General features: G+C 39.5%; 1 protein-coding gene across 5 annotated transcripts in view; it reads right to left on the bottom strand.

The window, feature by feature from the left end:
• Oprm1 (opioid receptor mu 1) overlaps positions 1-12,062 on the bottom strand; it is a 251,578-nt gene extending 239,516 nt beyond the window's left edge. For 3 of the 5 annotated variants that reach the window (XM_028764336.1, XM_028764339.1, XM_028764342.1), the window contains exon 1: positions 11,899-12,062. The gene's annotated coding sequence lies outside the window, so the exon portion shown is untranslated. The remainder of the gene's footprint in view (positions 1-11,898) is intronic. The other 2 variants (XM_028764337.1, XM_028764338.1) reach the window with 1 other exon arrangement.
• Between the last annotated feature and the right edge of the window lie 2,870 nt (positions 12,063-14,932).

Here is a 14,932-nt window from a genome sequence, read left to right as displayed (position 1 = left end):
CCTCCCTTCCTTTTTATATTTTAGAAAAGATTTACCACACAGTCCAGGCTGTCCTTACACTTCCAATAGAATCCTCCTTCCTCTAACCTCCCTAATTCTATGATTATAGGCATGGATTATAGGCATGGGCAGATGATATGATAGTATACTTAAGTGACCCCCAAACTTCCACCAGAGAACTCCTAAACCTGATAAACAACTTCAGCAAAGTGGCTGGTTATAAAATCAACTCAAACAAATCAGTAGCCTTCCTCTACATGAAAGATAAACAGACTGAAAAAGAAATTAGGAAAATGACACCCTTCACAATAGTTGCAAATAATATAAAATACCTTGGTGTGAATCTAACCAAGCAAGTGAAAGACCTGTATGACAAGAACTTCAAGTCCCTGAAGAAAGAAATCGAAGAAGATCTCAGAAGATGGAAAGATCTCCCATGTTCATGGATTGGCAGAATTGATATAATAAAAATGGCCATCTTGCCAAAAGCAATCCACAGATTCAATGCAATCCCCACTAAAATCCCAACTCAATTCTTCAAAGTTAGAAAGAGAAATTCTCAAACTGATTTGGAATAACAAAAAACCCAGGATAGCGAAAACTATTCTCAACAATAAAAGAACTTCGGGAGGAATCACCATCCCTACCTCAAGCTGTACTACAAAGCAATAGTGATAAAAACTACCTGGTATTGGAACAGAGACAGGCAGGAAGATCAATGGAATAGAATTGAAGACCCAGAAATGAACCCACACTCCTATGGTCACTTGATCTTTGACAAAGGAGCTAAAACTGTCCAGTGGAAAAAGAGTCACTTTAAAACACATAAATAGATATCTGAGCTCAGAAAAGCCCCACAGGTCTCTGCATGACAGAGAATCTCTAAACCAAAGTATAGAAGATAGTGAGGCCATCGGGGTGAGCTGTAGGGTGAGTGAAGAAATTTTGTAAGAGAGAAATGTGTTGAGAAAGAGAAGACTAATGGATGGTGGGGTGGGTGTGCAGCCCGATCATGTATGTGTAGAAAAGGCCTTGTCTTTCCAGAAATACACAAATAGGAAGAGAAATGTATCCTGTATCTAGACATACAGCAGTTTAATCAGCTGGGGCTTCATTCCTGAACCTACAGTTTGGTTGAGAAAATGACGTCCTGATGAAAAAGAATGCCCAGTGATCTCTGCTAGGTTGGCCTAAGTGTATTTACTGTATTTTTATTATTTACCAGAGAAGTGCATTCAAGTTTGGACTTCACATCTTTACCCAGAAAAGATACAGGACGAAGGATCAGGGGACAGTATAAAAGAAGAGACTTTGAACAGGAGGATCCTTTCTTCCTGGGGGAGGGAGGGAATCACTATAGTTATACTTGCTTATCAGTACTGGAATGTCAATCAAAAATCAGAAGAAACAGTGGCTCTTTGGTCTGGACTGTCCGCAGCATGTTTCTTATGGTACATACTAGATGACTTGGTGCCTTTCACCCTGTATTTGGGTTGAAGATGAGATGCATCAATGATAAAGTAACAGACCCTTTTCATTTAAAAGGTCTGATTTGGTAGGAATTATTTAGGCTATGTTATCTCATTACTATTTTTCTAATATAGCAGTTGGATTATAAACAATCTGACATTCAGAGTAACTCAACAAGTTAGCTGCGTGGACTGCTGCAGAAGGTGGCTGTGGGTACGTCACATGCAGGGAGTCCCCAGGACTCCTTCAGACTTCTTTTCTTGATTTTTCCTGTCAATTTACAAATAGGAATGGGAATTTTGGGAGGACTAACTGAGTACCAGATGCTGTATGTACACTTTATGCTGAGTAATGTGCCTGGACTATTTGTCTACACAGTTGAATAACTAGGAACTGTAAGGAGAGAGAACAAAGGGCTTCATAAAATGCCACAGTCAATCACCATCTCTCTTCACCAGGTGCTATTTGTCCTGAGTAACTGGGTTATAGACTTGGCCCAGTGTACTATGGACACATTACTTCTCTGGGAAAGGTTTTGGCTATATGAAACAGATAAACTTCATATTTTCATTTAATTAAAAGATGCTTATTTGGCATCAACCACATGAAAGATATTAGTACCCAGTACTTGATGAAAATAGTACACAAGAAAAAAAATGCTCTGTTTTATTGGGGCTTTCCTTGTAGGGAAAATGGAAGATAGATAGATAGATAGATGATAGATAGATAGATAGATAGATAGATGACAGATAGATAGAAAGATAGGTAGATAGAGAAATCCATAGTAAGATAGATAGTAAGATAGATAGATGGATAAATAGAGCACTGTATATAATATCAGTGAAAAGGGTCCTCATAAGCTCAAGAGGAGAAGAATTATTAGGAGCTGTGGCCTTGTTGGAGTAGGTGTGGCCTTCTTGGAGGAAGTGTGTCACTGGGGTTGGGGTTTGAGGTCTCAAAAACTCAAGCCAGACTTAGTGTCATTCTTTCTTCCCACAGCCTGATGATCCAGATGTAGAACCCTTGGCTCCTTTTCCAGTCCCATGTCTGCCTGTGTACTGCCAGCTTCCCAGCATGATAACAATAGACTAAACCTCTGAAGCTGGAAGCCAGCTCCACTCACTATTAAGTGCTGCCATGGTCATGGTGTCTTTTTACAGCAATAGTCACTCTAAGACAGATGGAAAAAAGTGTGAAATACTACCAAGGGAAATAAGTTACTCTTGTGCCAAAACTAGATTGACAACTGAGTAGGAAAGCAGATTAAGTGACATTTGTATATGAGATATTTGTCCTTGATTGTGTATATGAGAGCAGGGGCATTGAAGGAATAATATTTTTATTTCTGGACATGATATTAACTGCTGGCCTTTTGTGCTTCTAAATAGATAGATAGATTTTTGGCTTGCTTGGCTGGTAATCTGATTTCCAGTTCCAGTCTCCACCAGACTCAGTCTCTCTGCTGAGTGCTAAAACACCTGGCATGGTGAAAACGGTTCCCAAGTATTGCGACTTCACACATTCTGAAGTTTCTGCTATGTATTGCCAGCTTCAGGAAACAATTCAATGCTACACTATTGGACTAGAACGCTTGGATTTAAAAACATTTTCAGTGGAAATTCTTCAACTGCAGTTTTAAAAGTTGTACAATTACATTGCACCAACAGTTTAAGTTATTGTCAGAACTGAGTATAGCCACAGTAAAGTGCAATCTAAAAGGAGGTCAGTGACCCGTCACCTTCTCCTCCTGCACTTTTAGTTAAATGTAGTTGTTTCTTAAAGTTTGTTTTTGTTATCGTGTTTTTTGTTTGTTTTTTTTTCTATATGAAATTGAGAATTACTCTTTCTGTGTCTTTGAAATATTGTGTTGGAATTTTGATGGGGATTGCACTGGATCTGTAGATTGTTTTTCGTAGCATGGTCATTTTTACTATGTTAATTCTACCAATCCATGAGCATGGGAGATCTCTCCATTTTCTGAGTTCTTTTTCAGTTTCTTTCTTGAGAGAGTTGACATTCTTGTCATGCAAGTGTTTCACTTGTTTGGTTAGAGTTACCTCAAAATATTTTATGTTACTTGTGACTATTGTAAAGAGTGTTGTTTCTCTATTTTCTTTCTCAGCCTTTTTATCATTTGTATAAAGGGAGGCTATTGATTTGTTTGAGTTAATTTTATATCCAGCTACTTTTCTGAAGTTGTTTATCAGCTGGGGAAGTTTGATAGTAAAAACAATTCTTAATGATAAAAGAGCTTGTGGGGGAATCACCATCCCTGACCTCAAGCTGTACTACAGAGCAATAGTGATAAAAACAGCATGACAAATGGTCCAGGACAGATAGATTGATCAATGGAATAGCATCGAAGACCCAGAAATAAAACAACACACTTATGGACTCTTGATCTTTATCATAGAAGCCAAAAATATACAATAGAAAAAGAAAGCATCTTTAATAAATGGTGCTGGTCGTGGAAGTTGGTATGTAGAAAAGTGAAAATAGATACCTATTTGTCACCTTGCACAAAGCTCAAGTGCAAGTGGACCAAGGACCTCAACATAAAACCAGATACACTGAATCTAATAGAAGAGAAAGTGGGAAAGAGCCTCTAACTCATTGGCAGGCTCTAAACAGAACTCCAATGGTTCAGGCTCTAAGATCAAGAATTGATAAATGGGACCTCATGAAGCTGTAAAGCTTCTGTAAGGCAAATAGTCAGTAGGGCAAATTGGCAATCTACAGATTGGGAAAAAGATCTTCACTAACTCCACATCTGATAGAGGGCTTATATCAAAAATATGTAAAGAACTCAAGAAGCTAACCTCCAAAAAACCAAACAACCCAATCAAAAAATGGGGCATAGAACTAAACAGAGAATTCACAACAGAGGAATCTGGAATGGCTGAGAAGCACTTAAAGAAATGTTCAAAGTCCTTAGTCATCAGGAAAATGCAAACCAAAAATGGTTTTTTCATGTTACATCAATCAGAATGGCTAAGATCAAAACCTCAGGTGACAGGACATGTTGGTGAGGATGTGGAGAAAGAGGAACACTTCTCCATTGCTGGTGGTATTGCAAACTGGTACAACCACTCTGGAAATCAATCTGGAGGTTTCTCAGAAAATTGGAACTAGATCTACCTGAAGACCTAGCTATACCACTCTTGGGCATAATATACCCCAAATTACCCCACCATGCCACAGGGGCATGTGCTACATTATGTCCACAGCAGCCTTATTTGTGTTAGCCAGAAGCTGGAAACAACACAGATGTCCCACAACAGAAGAATGAATACAGAAAATGTAGTTCGTTTACAAAATGGAATACTATTCTGCTATTGAGAACAAGGACATCATGAGTTTTTCAGGCAAATACATGGAACTAGAAATATCATTCTGAGTGTGGCAACCTAGACTCAAAAGGACAAACATGGTATATACTCACTAATAAATGGATATTAGTCAAGAAAGTACAGAATACTTAGGATACAATCCATAGAACTCAAGAAGGTTAACAAGCAGAAGGATACAAAGTGAGGATGCCTCAATTCCACTTAGGAGGGAAAAGAAAACAATCATGATTGGCTGAGAGACCTGGATGAGACAGGGGAAGGGAGAGGAAAAAGGGAACATGATCAGGTGCTGGGGGTGGAGTGAACAGGACTGAAGCCCTGAGGGCCAGCAGAATGAATGGAAACATGCAACTTGGGATGTGGGTTGTGGAGGGACCCTCGAGAATGTTACCAGAGACCTGGAAGGTGAAAGACTCTCAGAATTCAAAAGGAATGACCTTGGATAAAGGGTCCAACAATGGGGAGAGGGAACTTGTAAAGTCCACCTACAGTAGAAAGACAGGGCATCAAGTGGAGCAATGGGGTTGCCATCTCACAATCAAAAATTCTGACCCAGAATTGCTCCTGTCTAAACAAACCACATTGGTAAAAGTGAAGAAGAGACGGAGGGAGAGGAGGTCCAGTGGGCGGCCCAAATTGGGATCCATCTCAAGGGGAGGCTTCAAGGCCTGACACTATTACTGATGCTACAGTGTGCTTACAGACAGGAGCCTAATGTGGTGGCCCTCTGAGAGGCCCAACAAGCAGCTGAAAAAGTCAGATGCAGATACTAGCACCCAAACAATGGACAGAAGTGAGGGACCCCTGTGGTTGAATTAGGGAAAAGCTGGAAGGAGCTGAGGAGGTGGGCGACCCCATAAGAAGACCAGCAGTCTCAACTAACCTGGACCCCTGAGATCTCTCAGACACTGAGCCACCAGCCAGGCAGCATACACCAGCTGATATGAGGCCCTTGACACATACACAGCAGAGGACTGCCGGGTCTGGTCTCAATGAGAGAAGATGCACCTAACCCTGGAGAGACTTGAGGCCCCAGGGAGTGGGGAGGCCTGGTGGGGTGGGAGTGTTGTAGGGGGTAAGGTGGGGATAGCCTCTTGGAGATGGGGTAGAGGAAGTGGATGAGGTACTGTTGGATGGCGGACCAGGAGGGGGATGAAGACTGGTCTGTAAAAATAGAATAAAGATAATTTAAAAAAGCTTTGTTTTTGTTCTGTATATTTTAACAGACTCAAACAGGTGTGTATAATGTCCCTTTCACTCTTAATTTTTATACAGCATACTCTTTCCATCCTCTTTTCTTTGTACGCTTCTTCTGTGTGTGTGTGTGTGTGTGTGTGTATGTGTGTGTGTGTGTAAGTACTTGTTATGAGCATATATGATGATTTGTGGTGACACCTCTGATTCTCTCCAATAGATGCAACCACCCCTCTGTGTAGATGCACTCTACTTTTCCATTGAGTTTGACCTGTCCTCATGCTTTTGTTATTGCAGCCAGTAGTGTAATATGCAGCTCTGTGTGTTAGCCGGTGCGTCTTTCACAAGGATTCCTAGAGATACTTCTGGGTTAAAATATATATATATACATTTAATATGTGTGTGTGATTTGATCGATATTTTCAAATTGTGCTCTTTGGGGATTGCATATTTTGTAACTCCAGAAGAGATGCATCTAAGTGGGGATATTTCTTTAATTTGACAGGATGGTTTCAGCCTTTCAGAGAGTTTTCCCATTAAGTAGGAAATGATATTTTGGTGAACTTTTAATTGCTTTTGTTTCCAGTGAAGTTGCCTAGCTTTCCCTAGGGCTAAGAACTACTGGCCTTTAATTTCTTGCTCAATTTTCTCTGGTCAATATTCTACCACATATAAAAATAGAGATGTCTTTTTATTTTATGAACTTTTTCATATTTTCAAGCTATTTGGGCATATTTCTTGGAGGTTGTCTTGATTATGGTGATTGAGATGGTAACATCCATCCTGAACATATGTGGCACCACTCTCTGGTTCAGGTCCTGGACTGCATACAAGGGAAACTTGAGCTGAGCACCAGCAACCACCAGTTTCTGTTTCATGATGGCAGGTGTAATGTGACCAGCTACAGCATGCTTCTGTTGCCCAGGTTTCTCCACCATGTTGGTCTGTGCCCATGTTGGTAAGCAAAAGAAACTCTTTCTCCCTAAAGTTGCTTGTTTGTTTGTTGGTCAGTTTGTTTGTTTGTTTGTTTGAGACAGGGTTTCTCTGTGTAGCCCTGCTTGGCTTTCCTGGGGCTTGTTCTGTAGATCAGGCTGCCTCTGCCTCTCAAATGTTGGCTGGTATTAAAGGCATGCACTACCATCCAGCTCAAGTTGGAAAAGAAGCTAATATATTCACTATGTGAGAGAGAAAGAGAGAGAGAGAGAGAGAGAGAGAGAGAGAGAGAGAGAGAGAGAGAGAGGGCAATAGTCTCTAATTTTTGAAAGAGTACATGGACAATCATTTAGTTGTAATTAAGTAATAAGACCTCACTTACTAAAAGTCCCACCACCTCCCAATAGTACCACCTTGGTACCATGCCTTTAACACACAGATATTTTGGGAGCATATTCTCCAAGCATAACAGAGATGATAGAAGAAATTACCCATGTTAGCTTTCAGTACTATAATATGAAGTTTATATAATAACCTTGATAGTTTGGGAAACTACTCTGTCTCTTGAAAGGGGCACACACAACTTTTATAGTTTTCCCATTTGATATCACATTATGTCTATATTACTTACTAAGAAGATTGTTTTTCACCATAGGACTTGAGATATCACCCTTGAGATATTATATATTATGGGTATGAAATAAAATTGATTCTGAATGCTCTGTCTTATTCTATTTATCTATCTAGTTTTTATGCAATAAATTCCATGTTACTATAAGATTTTTCTCATATTTAATAACTGCAGAGGCAGTTTCCCTGCCTTTTTTAATATTTGTGTTTTATCAAGTGAACCGGTTAACTTTTCTAGTTTCTGAAAGAATGCCTAAAGCATTTCAGTGTTCTTTTATTAAATTTACCTCTGGGAGAACTATTTATTTATAATACTGGTCCTTATTAAGTACCTGTTATGTATTTGTATTCATTTAAGTTTAGTTAAGATTTTTTTCTTAAAATGTAGACATTCTTATTGAAAATTGGTACAGGTGTTTACTATTATTGATGTTATTATTTATCATATTTACTATTGCCGAGTTGACTTTTTTTATGCTATATATTATTTTTAGTAATATATATATGTATATATGTATATATGTATATATGTATATATGTATATATATATATATATATATGAAACAGTGTTTTTTAACTTATTTTGTTACTTCGTTTAATGCCTTATTTATGGCAGATTTTTAATGATTATATGTTACCTATATTATATTCTTTTGTTATTTAAAACAATTTCAAATTTAAATATATTTTGACCAATTCTTCCCATTTTCCATGCTCCTCAGAATCCTCCCCTGGTTGCCACCCACCCAACTTTAAGTTTCCTCAAAAAACAAACAACCCAATACAACCACACCCCACAAAACCAAGACAACAAAACACCAAACTGCAATCAAATAGAAACACACACACACACACACACACACACACACACACACACACACACACACGATACATACTGTGAAGTCCATTCTATGTTGATCAACTACTCCTGACCATAAGGTGTGGTAGATTTTTTTTTTATTTGAGGGAATTTTAATTTCATTTATGCTTGGGGTTTTCATATATTGGTACATCAATTATATCACTTTTAAGTTCAGACTAAGAACATCGTATGTCTCCCTACCTTGAAAAGTAATGGATTCATCATCAGGCTGTATCAGAAGGGGATATATACATAGTTTATATGTAGTGCATACGTAATCGAGTGCATACAGATTTTCAGTTTCTCTCATTGCCTATAAGTTTGTATTTCTCTGCCGCCACTAACCTCCTGGCATTTTGCTCATGGTGAGAAGCTGCTTAAATACCTAGTGGTTATGTTTCTCCCCATGACCCTTAGTTGACTTCTCAAAGTAAAACAGGACTTTTAGTAACTTACAAACCCCTGTAAGGTTTGCACCCCTCCCACTGCTTACTTTGTAGAGCTCTGGGGTCTCAGTTTTCACTGTTTCCTCTCGTTAGCACCATATTGCATCCTGAGCTTTTCACTTGGAGTACTATTTTTATATTGAGATATTTTACATCTTTAGATATGGATTAATTAGATCAAATTGGTCAATTGAATACTAGTCTCTAAAGTTGCACCCCCACCAAGATAGATGCATCTTGATCCTAAGTCATCTTTTGTGATTCTTGAGGTCTTTTCCCCAGTGGGTGGTATCACCTGCCTGGTATTTTGCTTCTAGCACCAATAATAACAGTGTTATTGGTAAACCTGTTCCCTCACAGGCTCATGTGTTGGTCTGCAGCTGGTGATGCTCTTTTAGAAGTTTCTGGGGTAGTTTAGGAAGTAGGCTTAGTTGGAGAAAGCCAATCACTAAGAACATGCATTTCAAGGTTATACTTAGCATTCAGCTCAGTGACTCTTTTGGTTTCTCTGGTTCCTGTATTCTATGAGGTGAGAAGCAAAGCCTTCCCCACATGCTCCTGCTGCTGTGATGCCCTGCCTATGACCCAGAGTCAAACAACTTATGGTATGAAAGTATGACCCCATCTACATCTTTCCTTCAAGTTGATTACATAACATATTTTGTCTCAGTGATGCTGAAGTTAACATATTTTCATGTTCACTGGACACTCGACTGAAGAGAAAGCAACAATGTCCTGGGTGTAGGCCAAGGGACCAAGAAGCCTTGGCTGTTTCCATATGTCTTCCTAATCTTTTCTAAGGCCCTGAAGGTCAGACCAGCATACATGAGATTGAGACAAATGTCAGGCAAGCACAACTGCCCCAGCACCTTAGCTTACGTCAGCTTCATTCAGCCAACCTTAGACAAGGTCCGAGTGTGACGATAGACACACGTCCAATGAGCACCTATGACTGAACGCTTTTGCCTCAACAATGAAGGGTTATTAGCACTTATTCTGCACTTTATTTAATGTGTGTCAGCCTCTAACAAATTAAAACTTATTTTTCGTGGTCCTTGTTTGCTACCTCTTAACCTTCACTGCATGGAGGTAGGGAATTTTATCTACTATGAAATTGCTTCTCAATAAACATTCACTGGATGGATGAAGCCACAAATTATCACTCTCAGTTCTGCCAACATGAGTTAATCATCTGGGACACCTAACTGACATTGCTGCTGGAACCTGGCAAACTTTTCTCTCTCCTACAGATATGAGTATGTAAATGATTTAAACGAAACTCTCCTTAGAATTTCCTATGTCATGTTTTTGAAGTTTCATAGTCATATCTTGTAGGCTTTGTTATATATCACTTCCATATTGCTGTCTCTTGATTGCTGGCTGAATTAAAAACAGCATTTCTGGGGCTCTGTGCTGACCTCTATTTGAAAACTCTCCTTTGAGTTCAGAGTCTGTATCATCCAGGGCAGGAAGAGCTAGTTCACTCATATACTACTGAGTCCATGTCTCCATTCATATAGGATTTTTTTTTTTGTTAGCAAATGTTATTCTTTTACAATCCATGTAAACTATATCCTGGTCATTCTCCACCCCATTACCTCTCTCACCCTTACTAACCTTGCTCCCTTATAAAACTCTTTGTCCCATTTCCTGGTTTCAATTTTGATTAGTATTCCATACAGTTTAGGGTCATCTGTGTCACTTCAAGTTTGGAACTAACCAGGAAATTCTGGTCAGATCATCCCGTTTTATAAGTAGATATTATACACCCTCTGCCCCCTACCCACCTTCGTCCTAGAAATGTCCATTGACAATAGATCATTGATAAGTGGTAGGGCCCCTGTGAGTCCCATTCATATGTGAAACCTTTTATTCAGTTGGGATATTATTATGAAATGGGGCCTTTGGGAAGTAATTGGACTCTGGGCTTAGAGCACTCTTGATTGGATTTTTACACCTGTAAGAAGGGACAGCGAGACCTTTCTCTCTATCTTTTGTCTTCTGTGTGAAGACTCAGGAGGAAGACAACCACCTACAGAAGACACTCACCAGGCTCTGGCCTTGCTACCACCCAACAAATAGGCCTACTTTGAGAACCATGCCTCTGCTCTGTGAGCAACTCATGTGGCCATTTATAAATGCACATACATGTACACAGTGAGAAGCGTGCAGAGAGTAATGAGATAGTTTATATTTATAGTGACACCAACATTTTTATCATTTTTTCATTTGTTAAAGCTTTTTTTTTTCTCTTTCCTTTTGCCCATGGCTGCTCCTTCTAAATATTTAATTTCTAAGAGCTAGAAGCCCTGGATTCCTCTATGAGTTATCCAAATTTCTAAATGCCTGATGAAATTTAGGTGTATCCAGACAGTCACCACCTCTACCACCACCACCGCCACCGCCACCGCCACCGCCACCGCCACCGCCGCCATCACCACCACCGCCACCGCCACCACCACCATCACCACCACCACCACCACCACCACCACCACCACCATCACCACCACCACCACCATCACCACCATCACCACTTAACTCTTTCAAGTGTTAATTACCATTTCTGTGTCTGCTCATCATTTACCTGCTGACTCATCACAGAGACAGAAGAGACAACATTAAAGAAATGAACATCCAGTAGCTTTTCCAGCAAACTAGATAGAAAAGATTCCTACAACAAAATAAAGTTGTATCCTTTTCTCCTGTCCCGTTCCATTCATTCATCCTTCATTGCTCTTTCTGCTAATATCTGAGAAGGTTTTCAGAGTTCTGCAGTCCACATAACAGCAAAGACTTTGATGGGATGCAAAGACAGATCCTCCTTATACAATGACATTTATTGCCTGTAGCAGCCACAAGAACAAGAGGCTACAATTGCATAAAAGCAGAGCCTTTTCCCTTCATCTTAGCAACCCAGCTCTGCCAGATTCTATTGACTAAATTGTCTTGTTAGCAGGAAAAAGAGGCAATTAGTTCAGACAAAGCCCTGGCTACACTCTGAAGAGAAGCCCACCTGAGTTAACTCCTCCCCTTTCGATTTCCATCTCCCTGTCTGAGCTTTTGGAATGCAGACTTGGAGAAAGCTTACAGCATTGGAAAAGATCCAGTGCCTTCAAACTCTGTGGAATAGTCTCTCTGAAATGAGCCTGGAGGGCTTCCCAGCTTTGGTGTGGCTCTCCATTCTCTTTTCAAGGACAGCGAAATGAGTTATGGGAAGGGGGAGAACTGGACAATCACTGGTGCCTATGCAATGAAGAGGCAGAGATGGCCTGACCAGGATTTGCAATTCAAATTCTAGTTTGCTGTGTTCAGATAGAATATCAAAAGTATCTTATGGTGATTTGACCAATACATCTCTGGCCACCAAGGTTACAAGGAATACCACATGGAGATTGTCCTTACCTTCAACAGAGACTATAAGAATGAATGGCTGTTACAGTCCTTAGTTTTGCTGTAACTTGACACATTGGTGAGAAGAGGGAATCTCATGTCTGAGGAATATTTTCTTAATTAGTGATTGGTGTGGGAAGGCCCATCCCACAGAGGGTGGAATAATCCCTGGGAAGTTAGTTAGTCCTGTGTTGTATAAGAAAGCAACCTGAGAAATCCATGAAGAGCAAGGCAGAAAACAGTGTTCCTCTATGCTCTCTGCTTCAGTTCCTGTTTCTAAGTTCCTGTCTTGAGCTTCTCTGCTGATGGATGGTGAGTGATAAGGAAATAAATCCTTTTCTCCCCTAAGTGTCTTTGACCAGTGTCTTATCACAGTAACAGAGAGACAAGCTAGGACAATTGTCATTTACTGAAGTCTGTAGTCCCAGTGCTGTTGAAAACATTTAACCCTTATAAAGTGCAGTGAATAATCCATCTATCCATCCATCCATCCATCCATCCATCCATCCATCCATCCATCTGTTCATCTGTCTATCCATCTATCCATCCATCTGTCTATCCATCCAGTCATAAACAAACCTTCTGTCCAAAACTGTAATCATGTACTCTGCTCCTTTTCCTTTTGGCTGCCACTGTACACTAGGTGCTTTGTTTCCATCCTTGGTCTCAGATTGATAGCTATACCTGTATTCTTGTTTAATTTTGATTTATTACTTCTTTAGATACATTTTTATTTTTGGAGCACTTTTACATTTGAGGAAAACTATAAAGAAAATTTCCCATTTCTATATACAAGGTCTCTAGTTGTTTAAATATAGTAACTTAGGTACTCAAAGGGTTCAGTTATTTGTCCTTATTCAACTCTGGATGGAACTAATCATTTTTAGTCCAGTCCCCTCTATTCCTACAACATGTCTTTAACTTTCCCATCATGTAGTACAAAACACATTTCTTTTTATCCTCTATTCAAATAAACGTTTATCTACAGAAAACATACATAGCAGTTTTGAAATTATGATGTATTATACAATTTCAAAGTCACTAAAACAATATTTAAAATTTTCTTCCTAGATAGAAATAACAATTGTGTATACTTACAAGGTACAATAAAGTATTTTAATCAATGTTTGATCGACTTAAACCTGACTCTTCATATTCTTGTTTATTTTAATATAGTATACCTATGAAAACTAGAGAGGTCCTTGTGTGGAGGGTGATGGGTAGAACAGGGAGAAGTAAGGTAGGTAGATGCAGGTATGTATGTCAGCCTATATAGGGATCATGTATGTACTATGTATGTATGTAGATCATAGGAAAACTTTGTATGTATGTATGTATGTATGTATGTATTTAGATCATAGGACAACTTTGTATGTATGTATGTATGTATGTATGTATGTATGTGTATCACAGGACAACTTTGGGTGTCACTCCTTAGGTACTTTTTGTGTTTTCTTTGATGTAGGGTCTCTATGGCCTGGAACTTTCCCACGTAGGCCAGGTGAGCTAGTCTGTGAGCATTCAGGCATTTGCCTGCCTCCATCTTGTTACTGCTGGAATTACAAGTACCATGGTGGCTACACCCAGATCTCTTTTAACAGGGGTGCTGGGGATCTGAACTCATTCATGCAAGATAAGTACTTTACTGGTTGAGTCATCTCCACAGGCCCTAGAGTGATCTTTGTAGAACATAAGGGATATTCTGCAGCTTCCATGACTTAGATGCCTCTTGGCCATTGCAGTCAGACTACTGGGTGGTATGGTTTTTATTTATTTACCAAATCCATCCAGATCTATCCTCTTCCTAGCCAAACTTAAGCGATGGCGGCTTTACTTCATTTTTGAACAAGCCAAACTCTCCCCTTTCTCAGTCCACATTAACAGAAGTGTCTCTGTATCTATTCTCCTTTGTGCTACTCCTTTGACTAGTCGTCCTCATTCAGTGGGTCTCCCTATATGTTAGTTTAGTAGCTAGGAGTCACCTATAGGAACTAAATTCATTGTCTTTTTATCCTGTAGCATATCCCTTTGCTAATTTCCTTGAAAGTACCTGTCATGAGTTATATTAAACAGACTCATTTGTCTGTTTACCAATTTCCTCATCAAAGTGTAGATTTAATTAGTGAAGAGACTGTCTTTATTTCATTAGTATCTCAGTCAGTGACAGGACATAGTAGGCACTTGTGATGGTTTGTATATACTTGGCCCAGGGAGGGGCACTATTTGGAGGTGTGGCCTTGTTGGAGTAGGTGGGTCACTGTGGGCATGGGCTTTAAGACCCTCCTCCTAGCTGCTTAGAGTCCAGTCTTCTCCTAGCAGTCTTCAGATGAAGATGTAGAACTCTGAGCTCCTCCTGTACCAGGCCTGCCTGGACACTGCCATGTTCCTGCCTTGAAGATACTAGACTGAACCTCTGAACCTGTAAGCCAGCCCCAATTAAATGTTTTCCTTATAAGACTTGCCTTGGTCATGGTGTCTGTTCACAGCAGTGAAACTCTAAGACGGTACTCAATAAATATGTACTAAATTAACACATAAATGAAATAGAGTGAAAAAAATATTTCTAGATATGTTCCGTGCCAACATTCCTTAGGGCAGAGAAAAATAAAGAACAATTAGAGTTACAGAGTTTAGGGTATGATTTATGAGCTCCTGGG

The sequence above is a fragment of the Grammomys surdaster genome, unplaced genomic scaffold, assembly GCF_004785775.1.
Source record: "Grammomys surdaster isolate TR1022 unplaced genomic scaffold, NIH_TR_1.0 143, whole genome shotgun sequence".
NCBI lineage: Eukaryota > Metazoa > Chordata > Mammalia > Rodentia > Muridae > Grammomys > Grammomys surdaster.
Note: the sequence above shows the minus strand (reverse complement) of the source record. Positions and strands in the feature narration are given on the sequence as shown.